The sequence below is a fragment of the Palaemon carinicauda genome, chromosome 35 (genome assembly GCF_036898095.1).
Source record: "Palaemon carinicauda isolate YSFRI2023 chromosome 35, ASM3689809v2, whole genome shotgun sequence".
Lineage (NCBI taxonomy): Eukaryota > Metazoa > Arthropoda > Malacostraca > Decapoda > Palaemonidae > Palaemon > Palaemon carinicauda.
This window is the reverse complement of record NC_090759.1, coordinates 28483507-28496006: the sequence shown is the minus strand read 5'-3', so window position 1 is coordinate 28496006 and position 12500 is coordinate 28483507. Positions and strand designations below refer to the sequence as shown.

At 34.6% G+C, this 12500-nt stretch overlaps 2 protein-coding genes across 3 annotated transcripts in view; one reads left to right on the top strand and one right to left on the bottom strand.

Moving 5' to 3' along the window:
• The window catches only part of LOC137627408 (protein FAM185A), a 558433-nt gene that overhangs the window by 75894 nt on the left and 470039 nt on the right, over window positions 1-12500 (top strand). The window contains exon 1 of one of the 2 annotated variants that reach the window (XM_068358498.1): window positions 165-294. The exons of the other annotated variant lie outside the window; for it this stretch is intronic. The gene's annotated coding sequence lies outside the window, so the exon portion shown is untranslated. Of the gene's footprint in view, window positions 1-164; window positions 295-12500 lie in introns of those variants that run through there. 2 annotated transcript variants of the gene reach the window in all.
• The window catches only part of LOC137627407 (uncharacterized), a 419507-nt gene that overhangs the window by 110112 nt on the left and 296895 nt on the right, over window positions 1-12500 (bottom strand). The gene's annotated exons all lie outside the window — the stretch shown is intronic.

The following is a 12500-nucleotide window of genomic DNA, read 5'->3' as shown; positions in this document are numbered from 1 at the left end:
GGTTAGGCTTAGCTGGCCAATGGGGTGACTCGAAAAGACAGAGAACCAATAAGGATGAGTCTGACATTCTCTGTTTGGTATTGCGATCAGTTTGCTTTCCCGGCGATTCTTAAAAGCGTTACGCTAGTAAAATTGTGTTTTTCGTGTTATTAAAGTGCTTTTCGATACTAATTTTCAATATTGTTGATATCAGTGCTTCACTAATGTTATCTCAACATACTGTAACGTCGGTAAAATGTGTAAATGGATGTGGAAGAATACTGAGGATGAAATCCTAGGAAGTTGTGCTGTTTGGTAAGTGTTAGAATGGCTAAACATTGTTTTCCCAATTTCAGTGTGTGGGATGGAGCTACCCTATACCAGAGTACCTTTATAAATGGAGGTACTCTAGGCTGCTCTCTGTGAAAATTTTACTTACCATTTGAAGGTTTAAAGTTATGCTTATCAGTTGAAGGTGATATGTTAGTGATTATAGTAATGTTACTAACTCCAAAGTGCTCGTTGATGATTATAGCCTTAATGACTATCTAGTTAGAAGTATCAGTCCCATTATAAGTATGTAGAAGTTAATATAAGTTATATCTTTATATCCAAAATATGTTTGTTGCTGTATACTGTAATAATTTTTGGTTGTTTTAAATCTTATTATGTCGACGCTAGTATCATAGCACCGGAGTAATAACAACACATTACGAACGAAAGTGTGATTCACGAGTCAAGAATATATATAAGTATGGTCAGTTGAATTCCATTGCTTTAAGATCAATGGAATGTATGTACGCACGGCAATAGGCATATCTTTATTAAATCCTTAATGTTTCAAGACGAATAGTGGATAAATGTTGTAGTCTGACAGCCTTAGTACTATTGGTTTCTAATCGGGTACCACTAAAGGACCCAGTGTACTTTACATTACTTAATTTAAGGGCTGCTTTCTTGGTCCTATACTACAGGATCTACACGTTCAGTATACCGTATACAATCTTTGGTATTTTGCATATCACACTGTATAACTAGTGTATATTGTCAAATTCACATTATCGAAGCACTTTAAGAACAAATAATTCTTAGGTTTTTTCTTGAACAAAATATATCTCATTTATCAATTCACGAATTTGATCCTTTTATTATTAAGAGATTGAATATTTACATAGGGCCTATTTATTGTATATATAGTATTTTCTACTAATCTCTTCAATTCCAAATCATAAGATTTGCAATTTCTTGATTTCGTTATATGATCATCTGGTTTGCTCAACTTGAGTACTCAAAAAAAAAAATACACATTTAAGACTGGATAAATTGGCAAAAATATTTTTATGTGTTTGGTAGTGATTGCTAAATGCAATTTCCCTTCTGGCTACTTCAACAAGAAAGGTCAAAAGCATACGAAATAGAATAACCCTTTTATGAAATATACTGTAGGCCAACATGCATTTGGTGAGGAATTGTTGTAACATGTACGGTAACGTTTTAAGATCAGTTCATAATTTAGTCTAGATTCGATCAATATTTGCCCAATCAATTTTTCAAAGCAATAAAAATCAATCCAAAATCTTTTGACTTCTTCGGAAACTTTCAAAGTTAGTCAACCTTTACAGTAGTTTACTTTTGATATTAGGTTAGCTAATTAGCCAAACCGACTAACGTATCCTAGGCCTAACCACTGAAACCTGGTCCCTGGTTAGATTAGGCTAGCTGGGTTAGTTTCTTATAAGAGCAAGTGTGTGTCTGTGGCTCGTAAGCCAAAGTGACAAAGAAATTCATCATTCGAAAGTTTTTTGATACTTTCCTTTGATGGCTGCTTTTCCGGTCCCACTCTCTACAAGACCTCCACTGTCGTTTTACCTTATTCGTTCAGAGTCTGTAACGTTTCCTGTCTCGTATTCTTCATTTACTGTTAAATCGTCACTGTCAAAAGACTCATGAAATAGTCTTCAGTTTCCTCTTGAAAGCCTTAATGTCTTCAATCATTCGAATGTTTCGTGGGAGCCTATTATATAGCCTTGGGGGCGCATATTTAAAGGCTCTAGATCCTAAAGTAGATACATATCTAGGTTCCAACAGTTTGGATTTAAATAACTAAACCAAGAGTTCAATAGAGTCGTTAAAGTGTTTTTGCATAGGCTAAGACGTATGCTTATTGGATTGCTGTTCATTTTTATGTAGTCCTAGTATTCTAAAACCAAGGTTTAGTGGGGGAGGCAAGACGGGGATCCCACACACGATGTTACCAGGTTTCAACCAAGAGGTGAATCCATTTACCCTCTATTGGTTTCAACATATGCTACTTGGCTACTTGACGGATGCGTTACTGAGACTCCATATTTGTATGTGTGCGTCGTCAGGCATGAAACTCTCTCTCTCTCTCTCTCTCTCTCTCTCTCTCTCTCTCTCTCTCTGCAGAACATACTGGCTTATGTCGAAGGCAATATTTTGGCTTTTCTATGTTGTTTAGATGCAAGCAAGTTTCTTGAGCTAATATTGTGTCTGCGTCAACAGAAAGTTAACAGTAGAGTAGTGTATAGGCCTACTGGCTGTTTGTCACCAGTACTGGAACAAAAATAAAATAAAAGCCGCGACCGGCTTATTTCCTTATTGAGTCGTGTGGCTTGCCTGATCTTAAATCTCAAATTTCCTTATTATCACCCATCATAATGATATATTCATTACACACAACATATATATATATATATATATATATATATATATATATATATATATATATATGTATATATACATATATATATATATATATATATATATATATATATATACATATATATATGTATATATATACATATATATACATATATATATATACATACATATATATACACATACATATATATACCACCATAATGATACATTCAGTACACAAAGCTTTATATATATATATATATATATATATATATATATATATATATATATATATATATATATATATATATATATATATATATATATATATATACAGCAACACTAAAATATGTATGCCATATCATTTATTGTTTTACGAGTGCCTCGTGCATTACAACTTTACTTTCCTTTAATATGCTAAAATATTTACATTTATATTGTATCGGTGTGTATTTCCGTATTGGGTTCACGAGGCACTAGAAGAGTTGGAAGACATCCAGGCCTACATGGCTGAGGACTATGAAGCGTGAAGAAGTAGATGTTGAATGGAGAAGTATTGATTTTAAAGCTCAAGATAGAGACGACTGCAGAAATCTAACCGAGGCCCTTTGTGTCAAGAGGCGTAGGGGGAGACGATGATGAGGAATGACTGATAAATTATATAATTGGCACCTCGCTTGACTCTCCACAAACCTTGATTTTAGAATGGTCGGAATATACTAAGTTACTTGAAGAAAATAAAATTTTATTTTTGTCCTAAGTTATTGTTTGATTAACTGTTGTGGCAGAGGTTAGGGATTCTTGATTTTTATGAAATAAATTCGCACGGAATTGGGTTTTAAGGATATACCTGGATTTACTTCACTTACTTTACTTTAAGGGCTGCTTTTCCGTTCCTATACAGTAGTGGAACCCTGCTCTCTACAGGATCTCCACAGTCATCTTATCATGTTCAAGAGGATTCAACATTTCACATCGCGTATTGTTCATTTACTGTAAAATCGTCATAATCGAAGCTACGAAGACATAAGATGCATATCATACTCTTAAAAGCAGGGTAAGCATCCAAGCTATATTAGCACCGAAGTATTTTTAATATCTTATAAATCACTTGTTCTTCATAAACTGAAATAGGTCAAATTTTCCGTTCTCAAATAAAAGTTTTAAGCATACATTAATTGTTTTCCGTATTTATGCATTTTAATCATGTTAACATGAGGGGTTGCAATCATATATAGTACTTCTGGATTTTTTGGAAGTGCACATTTGCTGTCCCTTATGACTAAATCTAATGCGAAGGATTCTTATTTACCTGATTTATCGAAATTTGAAAATTCGAGATTTAATTAGTGTCCTTTTGCCTTTCGGTTATCCTTTTTTTTTATCTAGTTTAAATGTACGCTTACGAAAGTTTGCATTATTTCTTCATAAGTTATATTTAGATAGTCAATTTCATGATTAATTCTTATTTCATTTTTATTTTCTTTATTATTTTACTGCTAACCTATTTTAATTTTTTTTTTTTTTTGGCTTACACCCCCAAAAATTTTGTCGTAACCTTGGTACATTTTTAGTCTGTAACATTTATTTTTATTTGTCTTTTATGTCATGTATTAGCAAAGTGTCTGTTAAGTAGAAATATACGAGTCTGATTTTTCAACGTAGTGTCTTGTAATTCGATAGTCCCTAACTTAAAGTTTAAAAGGAATAATATAGATTAATGGTTATGGCCTTGCAATGTATTAATGTCTCTTCCTATTGCATTGTTCCTTTATCGTTCATATATATTTGGTATATAGGATACCACTTACATTTTTCCTGTTTTGTCTCTAGCAGTACCAGCCAAATTCAGCTGAATCCCTCGTCAGGCTGGGAGGAGATAGGAAAGGTCCTCTTTTGTTTTTTTGTTTGATGTCGGCTACCTCCCAAAGTTGGGGGAAGTGCCTTGGTAAATATAGACTTTATTTTTCTGGCAACTAAAGCACATGGTAATGCATGTAACTTAACATCAAGTATTCCAGTGTTCCTATTTTTGTGTTAAACTTTATTTTACGCGTCATATCGTATGATCTCTTGTTCTCCGTATCAAAGCAGCGAAAGTAGTATTGGTTTTGATCATGATAGTATGACTGAGCAGCAGCAATTTTCTATATCTAGTCTGGTGAAATGTGACATATGTCGTAATGAATAGGGCGGTATTTGCCATCTTCTTCCGTGGTTGAGAAAGTTTCTTCCAGTTACTCGTACAGGGCAATCCTTAACATCACTTTATCTTGTACTTTTGACATTTTCAGTAGAAATTAAGTTTAACTTACATTCATCATCATCATCATCATCATTACCTCCTACGCCCATTGACGCAAAGGGCCTCAGTTAGATTTCCCCAGTCGTCTCTTTCTTGAGCTTTTAATTCAATACCTCTCCTTTCATCATCTCCAACGCCACGTTTCATAACCCTCAGCCATGTAGGCCTGTGTCTTCTAATTCTTCTAGTGTTGAGTCCAGTTGAAAGTTTGGTGAACTAATCTCTCTTGAGGAGTGCGAAAAACATGCCCAAACCATCTCCATCTGCCCCTCATCATGATCTCAACCACATATGGCACTTGCGTAATCTTACTAGAAATTAGCTAATATTAATATATATATAATTGCTATAATGTGAAAAGATGGTCTATCATATATGACTAGAACTGTTAACACTTGTATCAGGAATAGTTGAAATTGCCCTCCCAAAGAATAGCCCCAAGGTTTTATAATGTCGTCTTAAACCATGGTAACAAATACATTCTAGTTTATGTAAGTATTCTTTGCCAGAGACAGGTGTATGCAATTTGGCGTATATGCAGTTAAAAGATTTTTTTTTTTGCATTCCTGTTGGATATCATCATGGCTATCATTATTATCTCCTTCAACGAAGCTGGAAGGAGGTTATGTTTTACCCCTGGTTGTGTGTTTGTAAACAGCTTCCTGACCACAATTGAAGTCGTAGAGTAATGAAACTTGCAAGGATTAACTTTTATGTCAAAAGCTGATAATGGTTAAATTTTGGAAGGTCAAGGTCAAAGGTCAAGGTCAAGCAAAATGTCCAATTCATGTAATCAGCAGTAAGTTTGGACACCGTTATCGGAGACTTCAAACTTGGCTCAGATTTGAGTGTATGAAAATCCACGCCAATTAATACATGTTAAGGTCAAGATCGAGTCCCAGGTCAAGGTCAAGCAAAAGGTCAAATTCCGGTCATCAATCATACGGCCACAATTTTAATCGTAAAGTAATGAAACTTGCAGGGATTTTAAACTTATGTAAAGAGCTGGAAATGATAAATTAGTTCTTGGAAAGGCACACTGGTTTCGAGAAATAATCTGCCTTGGCGGAGGTCTGCACTCAAATGTTTTTCTAGTTAATGATGTTAGTATTAGGCTCCTTGAAAAACTTAATATACGATTACTGAAGTTATGAATGCTCGTGTTATGACTGAATCTCTGAAACATAACGAGACGCCCTAGAAGATTTATGTTTATGAAGGCGCCACTTGTGATTCTCCAAAAAAACGCACATGGCAGAGACGCCCTTGCGAAGCTGACACTCTTATCTCGTCGGGACGAACTTTGGTATTACAATTGTAGCTAAAGAAAGAAGAGCAATGATTCCTTTTCTGTAATACGTCATATGAACACTTAGCATTTTTTTTTCACCCAAATTGCACCAACCGAGAATTCCATTTTTCTCCTTTCACGGGTAATATCAGACACTTCTCGACTGTGGGGTTCGCGAGAGAGAGAGAGAGAGAGAGAGAGAGAGAGAGAGAGAGAGAGAGTGTGTTCAGCGGCCAGAAAGGTATTGCAATATGCGGGAATAATGAGTTTTTGTCTTCTTTCGCCGATCATTTATCCATGCTGATTTTTCAGGAGTAATTGCACCTTTCGGGACTTGGGGCCCAAAGCCAGCCAGTTTCATCTCCAAGTTTCGCTGGGTTTCTGGGTTTCTTCGCTGAGAGAGAGAGAGAGAGAGAGAGAGAGAGAGAGAGAAGGAAGGAAGGACAAGGTCAGACAAATGCATGTAATGAGAGAGAGAGAGAGAGAGAGAGAGAGAGAGAGACTTTTAACGTTGCGAGGGAGAGAGACAGAGAAAAAGAAGGACAAGGTGAGACAAATGCATGTAATGAGAGAGAGAGAGAGAGAGAGAGAGAGAGAGAGAGAGAGAATATGTATACATTTATCGTTGCGAGGAAGAGAGATAGCAAAGGAAGGACAAGGTAAGACAAATGCATAAAATGAGAGAGAGAGAGAGAGAGAGAGAGAGAGAGAGAGAGACGTCCTCTTTGTCAGACTTCAGCCATTGTGATGAAGATGGAACGGGCAACGTGTTTTGTCTTTGTATTCAAATGAGCAGACGATGTGCGCTGTTCCTAAGTTGCAGTATATGTGGCATCTTGATTTATTTATCTTCTTGATTTACATTCATTGATCGTTCTGTATGCAACTATGATTGTGTACCCCTTTCACTTACATATTTGTTGTTATTATTATTATTATTATTATTATTATTATTATTATTATTATTATTATTATTATTAGTGTATGCAACCCATCAAAATGGACGGCTAAATATTTAGATAGATATGCATACACATGCACACGCAATCCCCAATCACCATGGTATGGCCATTCTCTTTCCTCCTTCCCCAGGGACGGGAAGCGCTGGGCGTGACCGGAGGAAATATATATATATATATATATATATGTATGTATATATATATATGATTTATTTATATATAATTTATATATACAATATATATATATATATATATATATATTATATATATTTATTTATATACACACACACAGGCGGACACTTCTCTAATAATATAGGGGAGATTATCATTATTTTTATAGAACAGGTATTGGGTGGCTCTTAGTCTGAAACGATAGAGTACTTATTTTCAAAGTATCCAATCATGTTTTGAGTTTTCATTTTACCGTATGCTTATTGTGACTCAAGGTGAAAAGTATTTTGTATTATTGCTTCGGAATAAGCCGCAAGGCCTTTCAAAATTCATGAGGAAAAGTGGAATTTTGGAAAACTTGGGCTTTCAGAATGATATTTCTTCTGAACACATTGGCTCTGCTTGTATTAAAAGATGTATTTTTTTTTATGTTTTTGGGGTTTAAAAAGGATTTTTTTATAGGACGATAGCTAGTTTGAAATAATTAAAAAGGTTAATATATAGTTTACAGTAGTTTATTTTAAGAAGCTTGAAAAAACGATTAAGGAATTTTAATATTCCAAATTGCACGGGTTTTGCAATTATTATTATTATTATTATTATTATTATTATTATTATTGTTAAAATTATTATCATTACTATTATTATGGTTTTTATAATTATTGTTACTATTATTATTATTGTTATTATTATTATTATTTTTATTATTATTATTATTATTATTATTATTATTATTATTATTATTATTATTATTATTATTATTATTATTATTTTAGAATTATTTTAGTATTGTTACTATTAATAATATTATATTATCAAAATTAATATTAAAATTATTATTGTTATTAATATTAAAATTATTATTGATATTTGTTATTAATATTATTATTATTATTATTATTATTATTATTATTATTATTATTATGTAGTAGTAGTAGTAGTAGAAGTAGTAGTAGTAACTGAGGATATGCTATTTTCTAGAGTAGCAAAGCAAAAGCTGACAGCGACCATTTAACGTTTGAAAACGCCGCTCTGCGTTTAGGGTTAATCTCAACGTATGATAAGACAAAGAAGAGAGGTTTAGATAAGTTGAGTAATTTTGCGCAGCTGTGCACAACAATTAAAGAGAGATCCTCCCCCAGAAACTTTCTCTCTCTCTCTCTCTCTCTCTCTCTCTCTCTCTCTCTCTCTGATTTCCTGGTTTCTCGTGGTTTAAGCGATAACATGCTAAACTAGAGGGGCACTCGGTAGAGCGCAGATCTTCGCCTCGGCAGCTTATTTCTCGACCTTTGTTCGACCTTGACCTTTGACCTTAACTTTTATTAATTGGCGTGGATTTTTCACACACTCAAATATAAACCAAGTTTGAAGTCTCTGTGACAACGATGTCTAAACTTTAGCTGATTACGTGAATTGGACATTTTGCTTTACCGTGACCTAGACCTTGACCTTGACCTTCCAAAATTTTAATCATTCCCTGCTTTTAAGTTAATCCCTGCAAGTTTCATTGCTCTACGATTAAAATTGTGGCCAGGAAGCTGTTCACAAACAGACGCATAAATGGTAGATATAAGTTGGAGTACTATATGTAAATTGGTAGAGTCTAGGACTTTAGGCGAAGCGATCGTCAGCTCCCCCCCTCCCCCCAAAAAAAAGAAGGGGAAAAAAAAAAGAAATGGAACAGTCAGCCTGCGTCAGTGCGTGTGCGTGTCGCGTGTCGCGTGCCGTTAAAGCCATAGCTGATCTTACAACATCAATAGCGTTACCTGTCCATCTCCGGACCTAATCATGGTTTTGAGTTGGTTTCACTCCTGTATCTAGGCGATAGTAACAAGGTCCCTGGATGGGTGTCCATATTATCTGGAATTCCTTGTCGATCGCTGCTTTTTGGGAAATATGTTTCCTTGTTGTTTTTTTTTTTTTTATTATTATTGTTTGAAAGCTGGCAATCATATATGAAGACTCTTCTATTAATTCATCAGTTAAGTGTGCGTTGGCACAACTCTGCAGAGGCTTCGTTTTTAAAAGTGTACTCCTTGTATGCAGATTTTCATTCTGCACTAACATCTCCAGCTCTCTCTCTCTCTCTCTCTCTCTCTCTCTCTCTCTCTCTCTCCTCTCCTTTGCAGCGTTTCCTCGACAGCATTTTCTTTATATCATTCTACTGTATCTGCGTTCCTGTTTCCTTTCTTCAATCTAGTTGTACAATATCTCTTAAACTGACTCCATACTGTAACTAAAGAGTGAGTGGCCTCACAGGCCCCAGTTCCAGACTATGAAGCCCAAATTCATAAATCATAAATTCAACCTTTCATCGTCTAATTAAGAGCTCTCCTTATTTGGTTTTCTTCACATTTGAGATATTTCTGGAAGCTGTCGACTGGTTTGGATGGCATTTTGCTGGGATTTGAATTATGTACAAGGGAAGACCTGCTCAAAACTTTGGGATGGATCCGGATGCTCATTATTGATATTTTTTTTTCAGTTCGGCTTTACTAACAGGGAGGCATGTATATATATGCAAGGGCTTTTTTATATTTTATTATGAAATACAAATTTATGATCTTACAATTTATAACACACACACAAACACACACACACACACACACACACACACACACACACTATATATATATATATATATATATATTTACATAAATAATTTTATATTTTACATATAGTATATTTATGCAAAGATTTAATCGGTTTAAGAAGAGGTTCGTTTTTCACAACATTTGAAATGAAAGAAGTTGCTACTGCTGATGTCATTGTTGCCTAGGTTTTTTCCCCGAATCTCAGAAAAAAAAAAATTATCGAGGAAACACAAATTCCTCCAGAATTCATCTTCAATTGTAGACGAGACGGACTTATTTTGAAAGCAAAAGCTCATTCGTTCATTTTTTTTTATTTTTATTTTTTTTTAAGGACGAGAAAAAACTGTCAGCGTACGAGGTAGGTAGCCTAAGAAAGGATAGCATTGATTTTAGGTGGGTTAACGTTTAAAGGTTTAAAGGCCGCTCATGAATGGCAGAGGCAAGGGGCAGTGACATTGCCCTATCAAGCAGTATAATGCCCTAGAGACTGACCATGTATGCATATGATCAGCGCCCAAGCCCCCATCTCCTCCCAAGCTAGGACCAAGGAGGGTTAGAGCAATGGCTTCTGATGACACGGCAGATAGACCTATAGGCTTCCCCAAACAGCCTCATCCCTTAGCTCACAAGGATGGTGAGGTTGCAGCGACTAAATGAACTAACGAGTTTGAACGGGACTTCAACTCCAGTCTGGCAATTACTAGGTAAGGGACGCTATTGGACACTGCCATCAAGGCCACCACTGCTGGTGAATTCAAGCCTAAGCCAATTAAATAATCCTCATGCCCTTAATCCTCAAGTCCTGAAAACATCACACAGTTCACGCTTGCTGTGATTTCGATGGCCAATCTGGAGGTATGGGTCACCGTGACATTTTTCGTTTTTCAATGGCCATTTTTATACTACCCTCTCAAGGAGTATTGCAAGGTGAATAAACTTCCTTTCAAGTTCAAGGTTATGCTGGTCCTTGATGATGAAGCTGAAGGATCTGGACTCGAATGTGAATGATGTTTTCTCGTCATCCAACACCGTCTCGTGTATGTACAGGTAAAGGAAACGTATAAGTCCTTAAAGGACCATTAGCCGGGATATGTAAAAAATTTAATTACGTTAGACCTCTTGCAACAAATTAACGGACTTAGTACTGTAGTACTGTATGGTATATATATATATATATATATATATATATCGTATATAACATATATATACTTATATATAGTATGTATAATCTATACCTTATATATATTGTATTGTATATATATATTATATATATATATATATATATATATAATGAATATATGTGTGTATATGTGTATATATATGTAACATATATACGTATATAATATATATATTATATATATTATATAGGTATATACATATACATACGTACGTACAGCGTATAAATGTCATTAATTGTCTTTATTAATTGTAAAAACTCTCGTCATCTCTTCTTGAATTATTATTATTATTATTATTATTATTATTATTATTATTATTATTATTATTATTATTATTATTATTATTATTATTATTATTATTATTCGTGTCGTCGTAAATAATGGCTGTAATATCTCTGCAGAAATTACAATCAATGATATGTCGCAAATAGTTCATTAACAACGAGAACCCATTGAGACATCCAATTGAAACCCCCAGAAGAAAAGAACATTCAACACTTAAACCAGTTATAACAGCAAGGATGATCTTCTTACGGAAACCTTTGTTTACTCGACTGATAAAAACTGTTCTTTTTTATTGTCTCTCCCACCTTCATTTGTTGAAAGTTGTTTTGAAAACGCTTTCTCATTTGACTTTGAGTCTTTGATTGTCAGTCTTCAAACTTTGGTGTCATTTTAGCAGAGAGAGAGAGAGAGAGAGAGAGAGAGAGAGAGAGAGAGAGAGCTTGTTTAGTCCTTTTATGTTTTTGTCAAAGTAATATTATTTTATACCTCTCTCTCTCTCTCTCTCTCTCTCTCCTCTCTCTCTCGCTCTCTCTCTCTCTTCAACTTCTTCGATTCATCTTCATTGTATTTCGTTTTTCTTTTTCTTCTTGTCTTTGTCTCCCGCACAAATCTTGCTGCAAAGCACGCTTTATAACTCTCTCGTTTCTCATTAAAAGTTGGTGATTATGTGATGTATCCTTAATGCATCTAAAATGTCTTCTTCTTCTCTTTATATTTTACGCCTCTGGGACTCTTGAGCTTTTTATCTCTATTTGTCTTTTGCTACAATTATCCCAATTGACTTTGAGCTCGGTTAGATCCATTATTTAAGATTTCTTTATGGTATATTAGAATTTTTGATAGTGTTTTATGTATTTTTAAAGTATATAAATGTCATTATGCTGTAAGGAATAATACTTATGTTGCAAGTGAGTGGAACCAGGCACTTAGTTCCTTTCTTCGTTGAAATACTACCGCCAGAGAGTTTATGGGGTCTTTTGGACTGGCTAGACGGTACTACATTGGATCCTTCTCTCTAGCTACGGTTCATTTACCCCTTTGCCTACACACACACACACCGAATAGTCTGTTCTTTTC